The following is a 17,522-nucleotide window of genomic DNA, read 5'->3' on the forward strand; positions in this document are numbered from 1 at the left end:
CTCCGGTATATAGTTATTTGGACTGCTAAAGGTTAAAAAGACATCGAAAACGTTCAACACTAAAGTTGTAAGCGAGTGATTATTATTTCATTATATTTTCTTTTGTGAAGCTTCTTCTGAATATGAGCATTCAGGACATGTAATATAACCGATCGAGACAACAACCAAGACAAAATCGTATACTTACGAAATATTGCCAGTCAACATATCTCGGCATTATAAACTGGGAAAACAATTGATGCATTTGTTTGGTTTGTATTTCCGCATATGTTTATTCATATATACACTTACCCTATATATTTCCTCGACGCTCGACATGTTGCCTTAATAATTTCAGTTAAATACGTAATTATTAAATGAATATTGTCCTCTGATGAGTTATAATTTATAAACAGAATCATTTCACCAACGTGTGGGAAAATTTAATTTGACATTAATGTGTCAAATCGCTAAACATTTACAATGACATTTTGTGATTAAATTATCACCTTATTTAATTGATGGTTCATCTACATTTGATTTTGTACTGACAGACACGGTAATATCCGTGATTGATGTGTTCCATATAACCTCAATTGTACTCACGAACTCGTTATTTATTCTGCACTATCTTCTAAAAATTATGAAGGTTGTGAAAAGACTTATACAAGGCAAAAACAATCTTCTAGTACAGAGTTTTATAACCTCTGATCCGCGGACTGCCGAGGACCTCGAGAGATTTTTTTAAATTTTCATTAATCTTTCTCTTATCATGTTGCTCACACCTGGGATATTTATAATGTACACTCATGTCCAAAATGATTGTCGCATATCTATAACTGTCTTCTTGTAAGAATATAATTTGATAATGATTTTCCAGGGTACTTTTAATATTGATATTATGTGTATAATTCTGAAATGTATATTTGTGGTAAATTTCATAGGAAAAGAATTATAAATACGAAAATTAGAATGAGTAAAACAAAATGTTGCTAAATGGACAAGAAGGTTTTATTTTCGTTTTATTGTTCTTATTTACTGCTCTTTTGGCACGAAATTTGCCACATACATGTCTTTTCCGATTATACAGTACACATACTAACATTGTAAGAAATACTGGGCGAATTCGTTATCAAATTACATTCCTACAACATATTTATAGACATGCGACAATAATTCTGGACATGAGTGTACATTGCAGATTCTCGACTCTCGTGTCTTAAGTAAAATTTGACACGAATGTTGGTACCGTTATAACTTTGCTTTGTGGAAAAGGTATTAATAACTGGCCCATCGTATAGGTTGTCTTAAGAATATTATCTTCTGGGAGGGCAATTATTTCTCAGACCCCTGTGTCAGGGTGGATCGTTATCTCTCTTACCCACCTCCCCAATCAAACCAATTCCTTTTTACTTCGAGTGAAACTGAATACGTGTCTTATTCACTTCAGTGGCGGAGAAATAACATCTTTATCTTTAGTTCTTTTTAAGTGAATATTTAAAATGTTATATATTGTGAAGTATCTGAGAAATAAGTGATGTGACTGTGAGATGACTGTGAACTACTGGTTTATTTTGTTAAATTCTATTTATTATTTTACGATCATCTTCTACAGTATCATGAACTCTTTAAAATCCAATGAAATAGAAACTTCTTATCAATGTTGTACATTTCCAGACAGCTTATATAAGCATGTGCTTGTTACTTCTCGCTTTTGAAATTGTTAATAAAGACGACTACTTTCCTTCTTGATTTTCCGCATTCCCTTCAGCACAGCCTGATATTTCCTAGTTCTCTGAAATCCAGAATCATCACTTTTACAACCAAACAAAACCACGGAGGTATTAAATCATATGTTAATTAATACATCAACAATAGGTATTAATAAATAACTAATTAACTAACTCTATGGCCTATGGAATCCGAAGGTTCAATGCCGCGTTCACAAAAGCTCTCCACTGACTTCTATCCTTAGCCAATTGGATCCACTTTCTACTTTGTATTCCAATCTCTGCGAGATCCATCTTAATATTGTCCTCCCATCTGCGCCTAGGTCTTCCTAATGACCGTTTTCCAATTGGTCTTCCAGTCAAGACTTTGAAAGCGTTTCTACTTTCTTCCATTCTAGCTACATGACCTGCCCACCTAAGCCTCCTAAACTTGACGTCCCTAACAATGTTGGGTAAACCGTATAAATTATGTAGTTCCTCGTTATGAAGTTTCCGCCATTCCCCATTCCCGTGCCTCTTGGGTCCGAATATTCGTCTCAGGATCTTGTTCTCAAATACTTTCAGTCTATGTTCTTCCCTCAGAGTAAGCGACCATGTTTCGCAACCATACAGAACAACAGATATGATTATCGTTTTATATATTTTAAGCTTCGAGTTCCTCAAAAGAATTCGCGATGACAAGAGATTTTGAACCGAATAGTAACAAGAATTCCCTGCTTTTAGTCGACATTTAATTTCTTCGTGAATATGATTTTCGTCTGTTAATATTGATCCTAAATATTTGAAAGTATCTACTTTATAAAAGTGTAATATAATATTTTAATGCATCCATAATTTGCCGTATTACGGTCCCGACGCACTTCCATGTATTTAGTTTTCTGTGCATTTACTTCTAAACCCACGTCCCTGCAAGCGTTTAATAAGATCTCTGCATTTCTTTCTATTGTTCTCCTATCATCTCCTATTAAATTTACATCATCAGCATATGCCATAACCTGGTGAATGCCGTTCAACTTTAGGCCCTGGTTGCTATCTTTGATTTTCCTTATAGCGTATTCCAGAACAAAGTTAAATAATAATGGCGATAATGCATCTCCTTGTTTCAGGCCATTTTCGACGTGAAAGCTCGTGAACAAAAATTTTCCTACCCGGACTTTACTTTGGGATTCATTCAAACGTATCTTAATTAATCTAATTAGATTTCTCGGTATTCCAAGTTTCGTAAGAATGATGTATAATGTTTCTCTCCAAATCGAGTCGTAAGCGTTTCTAAAACCAATAAATAGTTGATGTACAGAGGTATTATATTCCCACTTTTTTTCGAGTATTTGGCGAATGATAATTATTTGCTCGATAGTTGACCAATTTCGTATAAATCCGCACCGATAATCTCCAATAATTTCATCTATGTATGGGGTCAGTCTTGCTAATAGAATATTTGAAAGGATTTTATATAATGTTGACAGAAGAGAAATGCCTCGGTAATTACTAATCAGTTTTGTCGCCTTTTCTTGTGAATGGGAACAATGATTGATTCTTTCCACTCTTGTGTCAATTCTTCCTTGTTCCAGATAAGCAGAATGAGTTTGTGTATCTTATTCCACAATTTTTCGCCTCCAGCTAAAATTAACTCAGCCGGAATTTCACCTATACCCGAAGATTTGTATTTTTTTAATTTCTTTATAGCGGTTTCTGCTTCTATTCGGTTGGATCCTGGATAATACGGTTCTCCGGTGTGTTATCTCCTTTTCTCCACGCACATTAGTTTTTGGCTGCGTGTTCAGCAAATCGTTAAGGAAATCTTACCATCTATTTAAAATACTATCTGTATCAGTGATAACTGTTCCGTCAGCTTTCTTTAATATATAAGCACGAGGTTGATAGCCTTTTTAAAATTCGTTGAGTCCCTTATACATGTCCCGAATATGTTTTTATTTTCACTATTATCTTCAAGTTCCTTAATTTTAGCTTCCAAAAAATCGCGTTTCTTTGTTCTAAAAGTTTTGGAAGTTTCCGCCTGATATCTGCGAAATGTTGTGTAGTTATGTCATTAGGATTTTGTAGCCAGCGTAATTTTGCCTGTTTTCTTTTCTCTGCTAGTTCCTGGTCGAACCATGGTTTGTTCCTACGTATTTCCGCGTATCCCAATTTTTCTTTTGAACTTTTAATGCTATCTGTAATTTCAATCCAAGTATCCTCAACACTAGTGCACTCCGAATCTTCTAAAACCGAGAATCTATTCGAAACTTCAATTTGGTATTCCTCTTTTACCTGGCTCTCTTCTAATTTCTTTAAATTAAATCTCTCAGTTTTTGGACATTGAGAAATTTTCTGCTTAAATAATTGAGTTCACAACGAAGCTAATTTTCTTATTGTTCACGATCCTATTTAGATGCGTATACCTTATTGTTTACATTATGGATTCTTGACAAGGAAGGCAGATGAAATTTCGAACATACAGTGCTGTCTAAAATGTATGTAGTGCAGATAAATTTCCTTCATAGGAAAAATATCGTGTCGAGATTGTTCATCCTACTTAAAGTGAGATTCTCTGCCTTGAATAAAGCCTGGAAAGACAGACCACAGCATTCTTTGTTGCGAAGTATTATCGAATGAGTTTATGAAAATGTCGAAGTTAAGACACTATCTTGAAGCAGAACATAACGAATTGCTTAACAAGCCAGTGGAACACTTTCAAAACAATCGTTTTCTTAGCTCGAACATAAAGTACTGTGCCATGGGGCGGGGGCGCGCGAAACGACGGCCCCGGGCGCCAAAATAAGGGGCGCAAAATTCGGGAGAAAAAGGAAAATTACTTGGAATATATGTATGGGGACGCCGTCGTATACTCTCGCTCCGGGCGCTGATTTTCCACGGCACGGCACTGCGTACATATGAAAAACAAATACAGGAAAAGACTTAACGTCGAACTAGATCTACGTCTGAAAATTTTCAGATATTCCAGAGTTGACATTCAGGGCTGTTTTATTTTTTCAATATCTCAATTTATAACAGTATTGCATTGTCATAAACGATAAATTTGCTGTCGTATCCGAACCACGGAAATCGAAACTGGGTCTTCCGCGCCGAAGATGCGTACGTTAGTCACATAGCCATGAAAGAGAGCTAACTAAATTAGTTACTTTAATGCATTTTAATACGTTCAGAAATTAAAGATGTGACGGCTTGGAAAACAACCTGCTTATTATTTGTGTAATGAAATGTTTTCAACGGTTGTTCCCGTGGAATACTTTGTGCTTTTTTTAAATTAAAAAAAATATTTCAGTTTTAATTAGGAACGTTCCACGTCTCTTTTTCCATTATTACACACAAAAAAGAGAAACATTTAATTACTGCATTCTGAAGATACAGCAAAACATACTAACGAATCCAAGAAAATTTTTCACTTAATAGGAAAGAAAAGGAGCAAACTAGTGTGGGTTGAGTGTGTTCTCTGTTTCCAAATCCCATTTATTAGCAGAACGAATTATTTGTATTAAAATAATGTTCAATGACAAAAACATGATTAGGTAAACACATTAACAGTATTAGTATTAATTGTACTGAAAATGTAACGATTAAGTTTTCTTCCAAGTGGATTATCATTTACAATATACCCAGTGGCATATTTAATGGGGACTTCCGGCCTTAAGCCCCTCCCACCGAAATTTTATTTACTACTTTAAAGTAAATGGAGTACGTTGCAGATTTTTCACGTTTGCTGGAATAAAGTCAATAAAGCCTCCCCGAAACAAAATCGTAAATACGCCACTGAATATAACCATCAACTAAAGCTTAAGTCAGTATCCAAATACTTATTTTATGTGGACACATAGGCATACAAGTATACTGTATATATATATATATATCATGTGAATGTTTGTCCAGAAATACATGTCAATACCCTGTCCAGAAATGGCTCCTTCCTTAGAAGAGACAGCAAAGAAACACAGGTGTCAAATCATGTGGGACCCATCGACCCAACTTGTAGTGCTTCCCAAATAGATGGAGGTGCTGCCGAATGGTTTCTCTTCTCACTCTGAATTGTCGTCCCAGTTCCTTACATATCTGGCCACTGCTTGCTTCAATTGCTGCCTGAACATCTTCATTTTGTACATGTGTTGGTCTTCCGGCAAGTGGTGCGTCTTCAAATGTTTCGTCACCGTCTTTAAATTTGTTAATCCACCGCTGCACTGTCCTTGTAGTCACCACATCCTCACCAAAGGCCTGGCATATCTCTTCCCTCCATACTGCAGCGACGTTTGACCCGAGTTTGAACTCGTACAGTATACACGCTCTTATAACCCTCTCTGGAGGTCCCATGTTCACTCTGTCCTTATGGCAAGTTCACGGTGTAATTGAACTGCCACAACCAGCACAACCAGCTAGTATATTTGATATACCCACACCAACAACTGACTTTCGCCTTATCTCCATTCGCATTCAAATTACGATGTGTGAACCAGTTGAGCACATAGATCCACAGAACTTTCTTGGTTACCTTTATAGACTTGATGCGGGGAAATAAAAGTATTAAATATAGCCTTGAAGGAAAGGAAGATAAGCATTATATACGGTCTTGTGGGAGGAAGATATTTGTACTATGTATAATCTTGAGAAAGAAATATGTTACGATGATATTTAGTAACACGAAAGGAAGAAAAAGACATTTTTAAAAATAAGGTGTGCGATTGATCAACAAAACATGTGAAACCGACAACATTGCAAAGTCATTAATTAATTTAAGAGACTCCAGCAAAGCCAGTAATTTAAGAGACTTCAATTCATGCTGCACTCAGCTAGGACGGACTGTTACTATTCCACTGAATTTGCACAAGCAAAGTTCTAGTAATTACTTTAACCTGATAGCGGAAGCATAAATATCGATGTTAAACTTTAAAATCCTAACTTTGTTCAAATTAGGGCTTGATCCGTTCATCGGCAACACGCCGCAAATGGCTTTATATTTTATTTTTAATGAATGTTTTCGGTAGGTAGTTTTTAGCAAACCTGTTCTAGGACTTAAGATTGTATGTGTTTACATGAATGGAAATCTGTATATAATTTGAAATGTTATTTAGGACCAAAATCAATTCAACATTTTCTTTCCTTTGTCGTTTTTGTATTTGTTTCCTTTTGCTACTAAGCGTTCACCTGATATTTTCCACTGTCGACGTATTCGAAAAGTACTTCCACTTACAACATATAGTAAAGACGAGAACACACTAAATTGATAAATTCACTAGAGGAAAGCAAAAATGATAGTTGGATAAATATATAAAAGCCAACAAAGACAAAAGGCTTTCTGTTATTTTCAACAAAAGTGTGTTTTTTGTGGAAAAATCTTCATCATCACAAATAACTTCATATTTCTAACCTCTTCTTGAGATGCATTATATGTTAAATTTACGAAGACTAAATCTCACTGAAGTCAAACGTACACTATGTGCGTGTAAACATATTAATATTCCCATTCGTTTTAATTGTGGTTGTATAAAAGGTAATATAATTTTGAAGTTACTATGAAACAAATAATAGTATTACTGAAGATTATCATATTCAGTTAAGTTCCACAGGGACTCATTCTTGCAGTACGTTACACACCACCTAACTGAATTGTTTCCCAGTTGAAAAGTTAAAAGTGTAAAAAACTAACTAAAACTTGGGTTAGCACACACGAACACAAATGCACACACAGAAGAAGCAAACAGTGAACACCTGAAGAAGGCACGTTGGTTAAACTTGCGAAAGCAATTAAGACATTGAACTAATTACATGCTTCTAATGTCTTAATGAAGTTGTGTGGCAGAAACTTGACAAGTGCTCCAACTTTCATTACGACAGGTAGATACAATTAATTACGCTAGCAAACTATTCTGTTAAGTCTTCTGTACACTCATAATAGTTCTCTTTCTCTGTTTTCATTCTACATTTTTTTTAACACAAGTTTCCTCAATATTTTCGTTTTAATCCTTTTGTTTCCATTAAATAGTTGTAGTCAATGAATGAGTGAATGGACTGATGTTACTTAATTAATTTTAATTTTTTTTTCTTTATTCGTGTGGAAAAGAGATCTAAATTGAAGCTATGTTTGAAACTTTGATTCTTACAAATATGTTTGCAAGGTTTAAAAGTTTGTAGCTCTTTTATTTAAGAGATGGTCTTGAACATAAACCAGTTATGTTGGGTGAATAACAAGAGTTGAGTTCAGTTAAGTTGAACGTACCGTTCAGCAGCGAGGCTATATGAGACGTGAATCTACTGATTAACGTGGAAGCCGAACCACCTGAGCTCTCGACGGGAATCCAACGCGGGTCTCCGACTTCAAAGGCTCGTACGCTAACCACCTAGAGACGAAGTAACTCGTGAAAATCGTCTTTTTTTGTACAACACCACCATTAATATTCCTTTCTGAAAATCGTCTTTTTTTGTACAACACCACCATTAATATTCCAGGTGAAAGTAGTGTCTTATTCTACATGTCTTTTTTTAGTATCTTCTATGTGATGTGATGTAACAATTCACGAAACGTAATGTCTTACTAAAAATGATTGAAGTTGATGTTAAGTTCCAAAGTTGTAATGCAATCATGTGAAGCTTTGAATGCACTTGCAGTCATAAGAGACAAAAGAAAAGAAAAAGAAACACAACCCTTCGAAGTTGCATGCAGTTGGAACAAACGTTCCTTAGGAATCAGCACTTGCTTCTCCTAAAAATTCCCTCCATTTGTGGCATGTAAATTGTGCCCCAGGCGACGACAACGTGTACGTGTCATTCCATCTGGGTCGCTAGCGCGTTCTCCTTTAGGTAGTGTGGCATTGAATACGATGTGAGACAGGCATTCTCCGACGCTGTCTTTCAGGAGCTACAACAAAAGGACCCGGCCTCGAATTCCTTTCCCTTCCCTTCGCTTTAACTATACAGACATTGTTTGGCAACGGAAACTCTTCCTCATCGCTATCTTTCACTTAAGACTATACAAAAGGTACAGCCAGCATTAATGTACGATGATTAGTTCTCTACTTTGGTTCTGTACGTAATTGAATCCACTTAGTTCTCTTGTCCTTTCATATATATATATATATATATATATATATATATATATATATATATATATATATATATATTGCACTGAATTTCGATTTTTACAACTATACTAATAATAACGTATTTATATTTCTGAAAGATACATAAAACTTACGCAATTACACTGCCCAAAGATTAATTAAAAGCTTGATTGTTAGGAGTTTTCCTCTTCACCTTCTTGTTTCTTTGTCCAGTTCAATGTTTGTGTTTTGTGTCTTCATACAGCACCGAGGTTAAGAAGAACAGGACCTCGGATTCGAAACAAGACAAGAGCTTAAATACGTGCAGTTGGCAAGTGCAGAGACCACAATTATCCTCGCAGTATAGGCACTTCCTATCACATTATTTGACCTCCAGTTTCTTCCTCAATTATGCTGATTACGCCCTATTATGCTCTTGAATGAAATACAAATTACTATTGAAGCTGCACGGCCAATTCTGAACTCTCCTTTTAATGACAGAAATTTCGCGTCATTATGCCTACCATGAAATTTACTAATTGGCAATGGCAATTGATTCTTATAAGTCCTTCTGCGCATGTATCAGTAGTATTTAATTTTCCATAAGTAGAAGCTTTGTTTTGTTATAACTAAATATAAACAAATTATTTGCTGAACAAAACTATATATTTTGATTAAAATTCAACACTTGTTACAGTTTCGCCAACTAACTCTTTGGTTTCATCAGACAATATGTGTTACAGTATAACTACAACAGCTGCGTATATACATACAACAGCTAAGATATCTTTCTTCTGATTGGCTACTCGCAGAAGCAAATCTCTTTCAATTATACTTATTTGAAAATTTCTATATAGATCAGTTATACGATTAAAGCTCCTATATGTACATTCTACTTTGGAATAGATACCAAAATCATACGATCTTCCACTACAACGCGTGCAAAATTATGCGGTCCGACTCATATTCTGGCCACTCAAAAGACACCCAGCAGTTAAATGAAAACTTGAAACTGCCCTATATGTCGAAGGTTATGCAAAGGCAGTCCAGGGCTTTCTGGAGAATATCCTTACCAACAAAAACCACCATGATGAACCTATAGTATACAAGTGTTCCTTATGTTTAATCCTTTAAAAAAATGTCCTGATACACTCATCCTTTCTTGAATCACATCCTTCCCTGGGCTTGGACCACATCAATTTCAAGTGGACTGCGACAGTTCCGTCTCAGGGAGATATCAAGTATTCAGTGTCGTCAAACATCACCACGTAAAACTCAAACCAATTAGGCCTAAACTTTAATTTCAGACCGAGACCGAGGGGAAAGGAGCACTAATAATAGCTATGAGGAAAACGTGTCGCTGTCTGTAGGATATTGTTACGTAAGCATAATTTAAAATAGCGGTTCGTGAACTGTAAAACCGGTGGTTGTAATATCTAAAGTATGTGCACACACGAGAGCTCTGCTCTCGAGTGTTAATTCAATATTTAGAAAATATAGACAAGAAAACATCTTTTTCTCTACTTTCATATGTATTGATTCAAGTTTGTATTCGATATTATTACTATTATAATCATTTACAATTCACTTCCTTACATAATGAACAATTAATTATTGCTCAATTTCTATGCAAAACTTCCACATCAATCTTAGTAAATTTTAGTAATTACGGATGTTCAATTTTATTTATTGAATTAAAAGCAAAATGTAATAACCCATTATTCAGTTACATTTGCAGATCAAATAATTATGCACAGTACTTAACTTTTATAAAAGGATTAAAAACAAACCTCCTCCTCCTTTTATTTTCGAAAATATATATTCGAATTCAATTATCTGCACGACCATCACGGTCACAATAGATTGTTTTTGTAAATTGAATTTGTAAACCAATTATTCTCCCCTTTCTTTCCACTCTTCCATCACCTATCTACAAGGATATATATTTTTAAAAAGTTGACCTAAGAGGTACTAGTGAAGAAATTCGTAACTATTATGGAACTAGACTGGTAGTGGTTGTCAAGTGACTACAACCACTTGTAGACAATTAGGGTTGCCAATTCTGGAAAATAAATAAAAAACGGTATTTCTTCAAAATTCCCTATGATATAGGTCTAAATGTGAAGTATCTCTCTTCGGAAGGAAATTTACTATCGGGAACAAAAATGCAGCAGTACTTGTATTCTGCATATCCTTAGTACATTCAGTAATAAGCTTAGTAGACATGTTGTGCTGTAAATGAGAAACTGAAATCGGCATTGATCATTTTATTGTGTTTACCAGTAACTGCCACTTCTTTAAAATTACCGAAACAGATGAAAAAAGTATAGTAATCTTTACGTGACAATATTTGATTTCGAAAATGAAAGCTTAATTCTTTAAACTTATAGCCTTCAACTACAGGGCTATAAGGGAATTACTTCAAGAAGTCCCTTTTCCTTCTCAATAAATGTATAAAATTCCTTACTTCCTGATACAGTCTCTGTCATCTCCTTAAAAGTATCTAAAAACAATGTTCATCTATCAGGTGAACAAAATATATTAATCGTTGATAGATTTAGAAGGTGACAGTTTTAGATTTATAGAATAAAAGTTACTTTTTAAATCTATAGTTCCAACTAGATGAATTTGCTTCGAACTAGATATAAATTTGAAAAAAAAAAAAAGGTAATGAAGGGGTTGGTAAGAAGTTTGAACCGGTCATTGGTTTTACTGAAAATAACAGCAATATTTCCGACCTGGCTAGTTGGCAACCCTATAGACAATACAAGAAGACTAGGAACCATGCAGGTATAAATGTGTTTGCATGTTAAGAGATAGAAGTTCCCTTACATATGCTCAATATTACTGGATGTAGTTGCAGCGTTCATCCAACTATAAACGTAAATTGTTCTCTTTCAGTGTTTTTTAGTGAATTAGTGACAAATCTATGTAAAAAGTTGGCGGTTGCATAACAATGGGCCCTAAGGTAGAAACAGTCTCCGTCAATTTAATCGGCTTTCGCTATTTTAAAAATCCTCAGAGACCTTGTGTAAACTATCGCTAAAGTAAAGTAAGTAGTATAATCTTTCCATCTCTATCCTAAACAACTAAGTTCACTTGTCTTTATCCATCAAAATAAATAAGAAAATAAGCTGTCTGTTCTATAGCTCATTCAGAGACATGGACAGCTAAATCAAGCATACTGAAATGAGCGAAGTGCGGAAAGCACATCAGCTTCCATAAATTATGTGTAGCTTACTACGTAAGAATTCACTCAATCTTAATACAAGTATATAGATCCCTAGTTGCATTTCTAAATTTGAATATAAGACTACCATTGTCAGCCAGAGCTAACTTAGTACTCGTTTGACAACACCATTTTTCTACATTAAATCGAATATTAATAGTAGGAATCCACGAAACTCAAGCCTTAAAGTTAATCCTTATGTTCTCTGAAAAATCCTGGTGTGTTACACAGAGTTATTTGCACCGTATTTTAGATACGTCTACGTATTCCAGCTGAGAGAGACAGACGACAGAGAATTAAGTTCTAAATCCGTCACCTCGTGAATTACGGGGAAATGAAAGATTTTCAAGCGTTTACTCATATTAACTTCACACGAAGATAAAAGGAACAGTTGCAACAGGTTAGAAATAAAACGTATGTACACGAGAGGGAGGAGAGGAATGTAATGACCTCAGCAGTTGCTTTGTCTGATGCCATCATCATATATGTCATCACTAGGTTATCATCAGTAAAACGCAAGGGATCATGGGAAGGAAGAGTACGGTAGAAAAGAGACAGAATATAGGTATGGGTGGCTGAGCTGGAAGGGAGTGGGTGTTGTGTAGCGTGGCAGTGGTGGATGTTCATGGATGCTGTGCTACGACGAGAATTTTGAATGGCTTGCCATGCAGAGCTCACGAAATAAAGCTCCTCCTTCCCTAACTTCAAACCCACACCTACGTATACTTTCTATAGGAAGCATTATCCACCCTCCCATCCCACACTCCGTGCTTCGCACTTTTATGCATTCAAGTCACATGACAGTCAGTCTCTCTCTCTATGTACCTTTCTCTTTTTTTCATCTCTCTGTCATAGTGTTTGTAAGGGTATGTAAAAAGGAGAGAAAAAAAAGGGAATTTCTGAATGTTCGAGCATCATTGATGAATAGGGAACGAGCGGAGATTTTTTTGTTTGGTATTAGATTCTGGGAGTACATACAAAGGTCATTGCAAATTCTACAAAAAGAAAAATTTTAAAACTTGTTTCTATCATATACAGTATATATATATATATATATATATATATATATATATATATATATATATATATATATATATATATATATATAATCTTTACAAATAGAATCTGATTTAGTTTTACTACTCATCCTGCGCTGCGCTGTGTATAAAAAGAAATATAGGTAGTAGACAGCGAATCTGTGTGAAAGATAGCGAAATATAGGTTTAAACTCTGGAATTGGCATGGAATGATGGATTGTTGTACAGAGATTAAACCATGTCATTATGCCCACTTTTATATAAAAGAGAGAGAGAGAGAGAGAGAGAGAGGAAGAAAAAGTGTGACAGGGCGGAAGCAAAACTGATGAACGACATAGTGGCTGACCACCAATTAAACCGAAACGTGGGTTTACTATCTGCATTCAGTTTCATTTTCGTATAGTTTCCATAAATGAAGTTAGTTCCCATAAATCAAAGAAATTAGTTTCTTTTTAACGAATATAATATTGTATATAGATAAAAAGAAATTGAAGAACCGGGGTGGTACTTATCGTATTACATGAAAGTGGAATATTAAATTATTCGTTTCATACAGCGAATACACGACATTTAAAAGTTTTATATCTTTATTTGGCTCAGTTCAACATCCCTTTTTATCACCAAAGTTTGCTGTTTAACACTAGTGCTGTTCACGAGGCGAGACGGGATGAGAAATATGACATCCAGCCAAGTCTTACGTGTAAATATTCCATAAAAGAGTTATGACAGCATTTTTGGTTGAATGGTTTGTGGCAAGAACAGTGGTCAATCGATCAAATATCGAATCTAATTACTTTGTGTTTCTTATTTTCAAGCTGAAACCACTTGGCTAAACGTGAGTATTTCTTATCTACAAGTCTTCATCTTTATATCATGTATAAAAGAAGAAATACTGACCGACTCTTAAGTTAGAAGTTTCAAATTAACTTAAGAATAAACCACTTAAGTTAGAAGTTTCAAATTTGAACAGAACAGAATTTGTGTAAGATAGCACTAAGGAAGTTTTTCTTTCTTTTTAAATCGGCGAGGAAGTTTGAAATAGGGTTAGCAACAATTACTATGTTAAAGTGTCTGTATTTCAGATATACTCTGAAGGTTAGAGACATGAAATTAAGCATATGGACTTCCCGTTTAAAAATAATTAGACACATGTTTCAGCAATTCTTTTCAAAAAGGGAAGAAAATAAAAAGAATGATTACAATTGTTATAATAAGGTGTCTGTGTCTCTTCAGCTTAGAGCTATGAAATATGGTATTTGGACTTCGCATTGAAACGAGTCCCATAGGCCTATATGTTTAGGAGTTTAATATTTGATCTAGTAAAAAATAAATAAACATAAAAATAAAAACGGGGGTGGGAAATTAAAAGAAGCGAAAGTTACAATTATTATATTTAATAATAAGAGTGCATAACCCAGGATCTCTTTAGGTTACAGAAATTTTGTGTTTAGATTTTTCATCTAAAATAAGAGTGTTTCAGACTTTTTTTTTTACATGTTTGTCCAAGAATGGAAAGAAAGGGGTGGGGATGCTTTCGTAAGGTGTCCATATCAGACATTGGCATTTTTCAGCAAGGTTTCAATGATCGGTTGTTCGGATTTGGATGTATGACCCTTCTCAGCAAGAAGCTATGTGAGACGTGGTGCTGATCCATTCCAGATAAGCTCCAGCCGAGAATCGAAGCCATATCTTCCGCGCCAAAGGCGCCTACGATAAGCATGTAGTCACGAGTGATATCCGCGGTACTTGGAGTACAGATGAATTCTACATGAAAGATAGAGAAGGAAAAAACACAAAATATGGCCAGAATAACACATGGAGGGATATAACTGTATTCAAATCTGAATAAAATATTAAAAGGTATATGGGAATCTATTTTTTTAAAAAATATTAGCAAGAATTAGAGAAAAAGAACTCCATGGATTTGATTACATGGAACTATTACTGTAGGCGGAATAAATGGTGAATTTGGGTTTACATATTCTTCACAAAAAAAGTGTACAAGATAAAAATATATAGCACAAAAAACTATTCCGAGAAAAACCACAATGTGGTACTGTTACTCTAATGACAACCACGTAGGTATAAACTTATTGAAAATTTACGACGCGAAAAGATCGTTCGGTTTTTATCCGTTGTGGAAAACCATCTGTGAAATTCATTGTGATGGGGGGACTCCATTTTGAAAGTGTTCATTATGCAAGATTAAACAACCTACGTGCTGCACTTTAGCTGCTAAGTGCTGGCGCTCGTTTGCTTGAGACAGGGAAAGACATCCTGCACACAAACACACACACACACACACACACACACACGCTGGACGAAACGTTGGGGGTAGTGGTGAAATTGTTTCTTAAGCCTTTCCCTCGATAAACTAACAGGAGGGTTAGGGCTTTTAGCCAAAAGCCGTTAGACACACTGACTGTATGGTGATACAAAACTTAATAGCAGACTTCACTCTTATATGGCATTTATTATTATTATTATTATTATTATTATTATTATTATTATTATTATTATTATTATTATTATTATCTGGGTAGGGGACACCGTACTCTAGTGGTTAGAGCGTTGGATTCATGCCTGCATGGTTCCGGGTTCGATTCTCGCGCTTGTGCTTTCCTAATTTCCAGCATCGTGAGCCCTGTAGCCAAGAGGCAAAATGGGAAGTCATGTGAATAAAAGACGTGACGGCCACTAGATCTAAGAAGCTACCTATAAGCCTCTTGGCTACAGGGTGACTCGCCACTCTGACCACTCTTTCTTCGCTATACTGAACGTAGTTTCACCAATCGCTAACAGATGGCATGGAGCGGCTCAGGTTCAGAAATAGAGCCGTTACGTCAGGTGGTTTCTTTTTTTAATACAGTGATAATGGATATATAAAAAAATGTTTATTAGCACGTACAAAAACTAAAATTCCTATTACGCATAGATTCCTGAGAGACTTCTTATCATGAAAACTTATTTATTAAAGTATATTGTAAGGATTTGAATATGAAATAAAAATAAAATATTTCAGTTTATCGTCTCACGATTATGTCCTTTAGGCTAAGTGAGACGGACGATTAAGGCAAGTGAATGATGAAGGAAGAATTGGTGGAATGAGAATGTGGAAGAAAATCGGAGTAACCCAAGAAAATTCATGAATACAATATTGTCCATCACAAACTCACTTCGTCGGGGATCGAAACAGGAACCCCACATAAAAGAGGTCAGACTCTACTATTGAGCCACCGTGCTCCCTTTTAGAATTTGAGTAACGTAATGGAACAATTAATTTTATCAGTCTTTTGTCACTTTTTTTTTCATATCAAACATCAATAACACTATTTTAGCCTTAGAAATAATCTTGGCAAGGCTAGTGTTGGTTGGTGGGCTCTAAATACTAAATTTAGTGATTGTAAAATGGAGATTGAATTAGGTTAAATAAGCATACGCAATACTGTTTGCTATTTAAAACTGTTTAATTAGTAATATCCAAGAAATTATTTAAAATACGTTTTTGAAATGACATGTAACTCATTAGAGGTTGCTATTGCTTATAAAATATAAGCAAAAACACCGGCGCTCGTCTCATATAGCCTCCTTGCTGAAAGGGACGTTAAACTCAAAATCAACTCATCAACTCAACGTCATTTTTTTTTAATTCTTAGGAAATTGTCTGAAAAACTCATCCCAACAATAAACTACCGCTTTGTGCATATTTTCAGAAGAAACAACTCGCATTACATTAGAGGGTTGTTACTGAAATATTGAACAAAATAGGCTGAGGATTTTTTGAAAAATACGTCCGGAAACAGGGTTTCGATTTACAATCTATAGTTTGGTGTCTCTTTCAACAGCAAGGCTATAAGAGACGTGGATCTATAGCTTAACGTGGGATCTGTATCACATGATCTCTGGCCGGAAATCGCCTGGAAAGACCTGAATATATTTATAGTGTAAGACTTTAGTTAGATTCCAGGCGGAAGTTCATATGACCACCCCCCAGCCCCCTTCCAAAAAAAAAATAATCTGTTGTGGATATCTTCAGAAGAAACTGCCTATGCCATATTAAAAGTTTCTTAGCGAAATATTTGTTTATGAAATATGACCAGAATGGCTTGAGCAGCTTTAGATAAAACCGATTGCGAAAACTCATCACAAGATAACGCAAGCCCGCTTTTTTTAAAAAAAAATCTTTAAAAGAATATTATAGAGTTCGTAAATTTTGTTTCTCAAATATAGTAAAAATGTCTGAGAAGTGTATGAGATACTCACGTGAATAAAATTTACAAGATTAAACTACGCTTTGACTTTTCCAGAAAAAACGCCTAATGTCAAGTTATAGCGACAGATAAGTTTTCTTTTTATATTTTTTATCTTTTTCTTTAAAAAAAATCTCGCCTCACAAAATAAGATAAGCCTTTTGGATTTCGCAACAGAAATGGCTTACGTCACATTACAGAATAATTAATAAAATATTTTTTTATGAAATGTTTAAGTTGTTGGTGAAAAG

This window comes from Thermobia domestica, chromosome 9 (genome assembly GCF_964235325.1).
Source record: "Thermobia domestica chromosome 9, izTheDome1.hap1.1, whole genome shotgun sequence".
Classification (NCBI taxonomy): Eukaryota; Metazoa; Arthropoda; class Insecta; order Zygentoma; family Lepismatidae; genus Thermobia; species Thermobia domestica.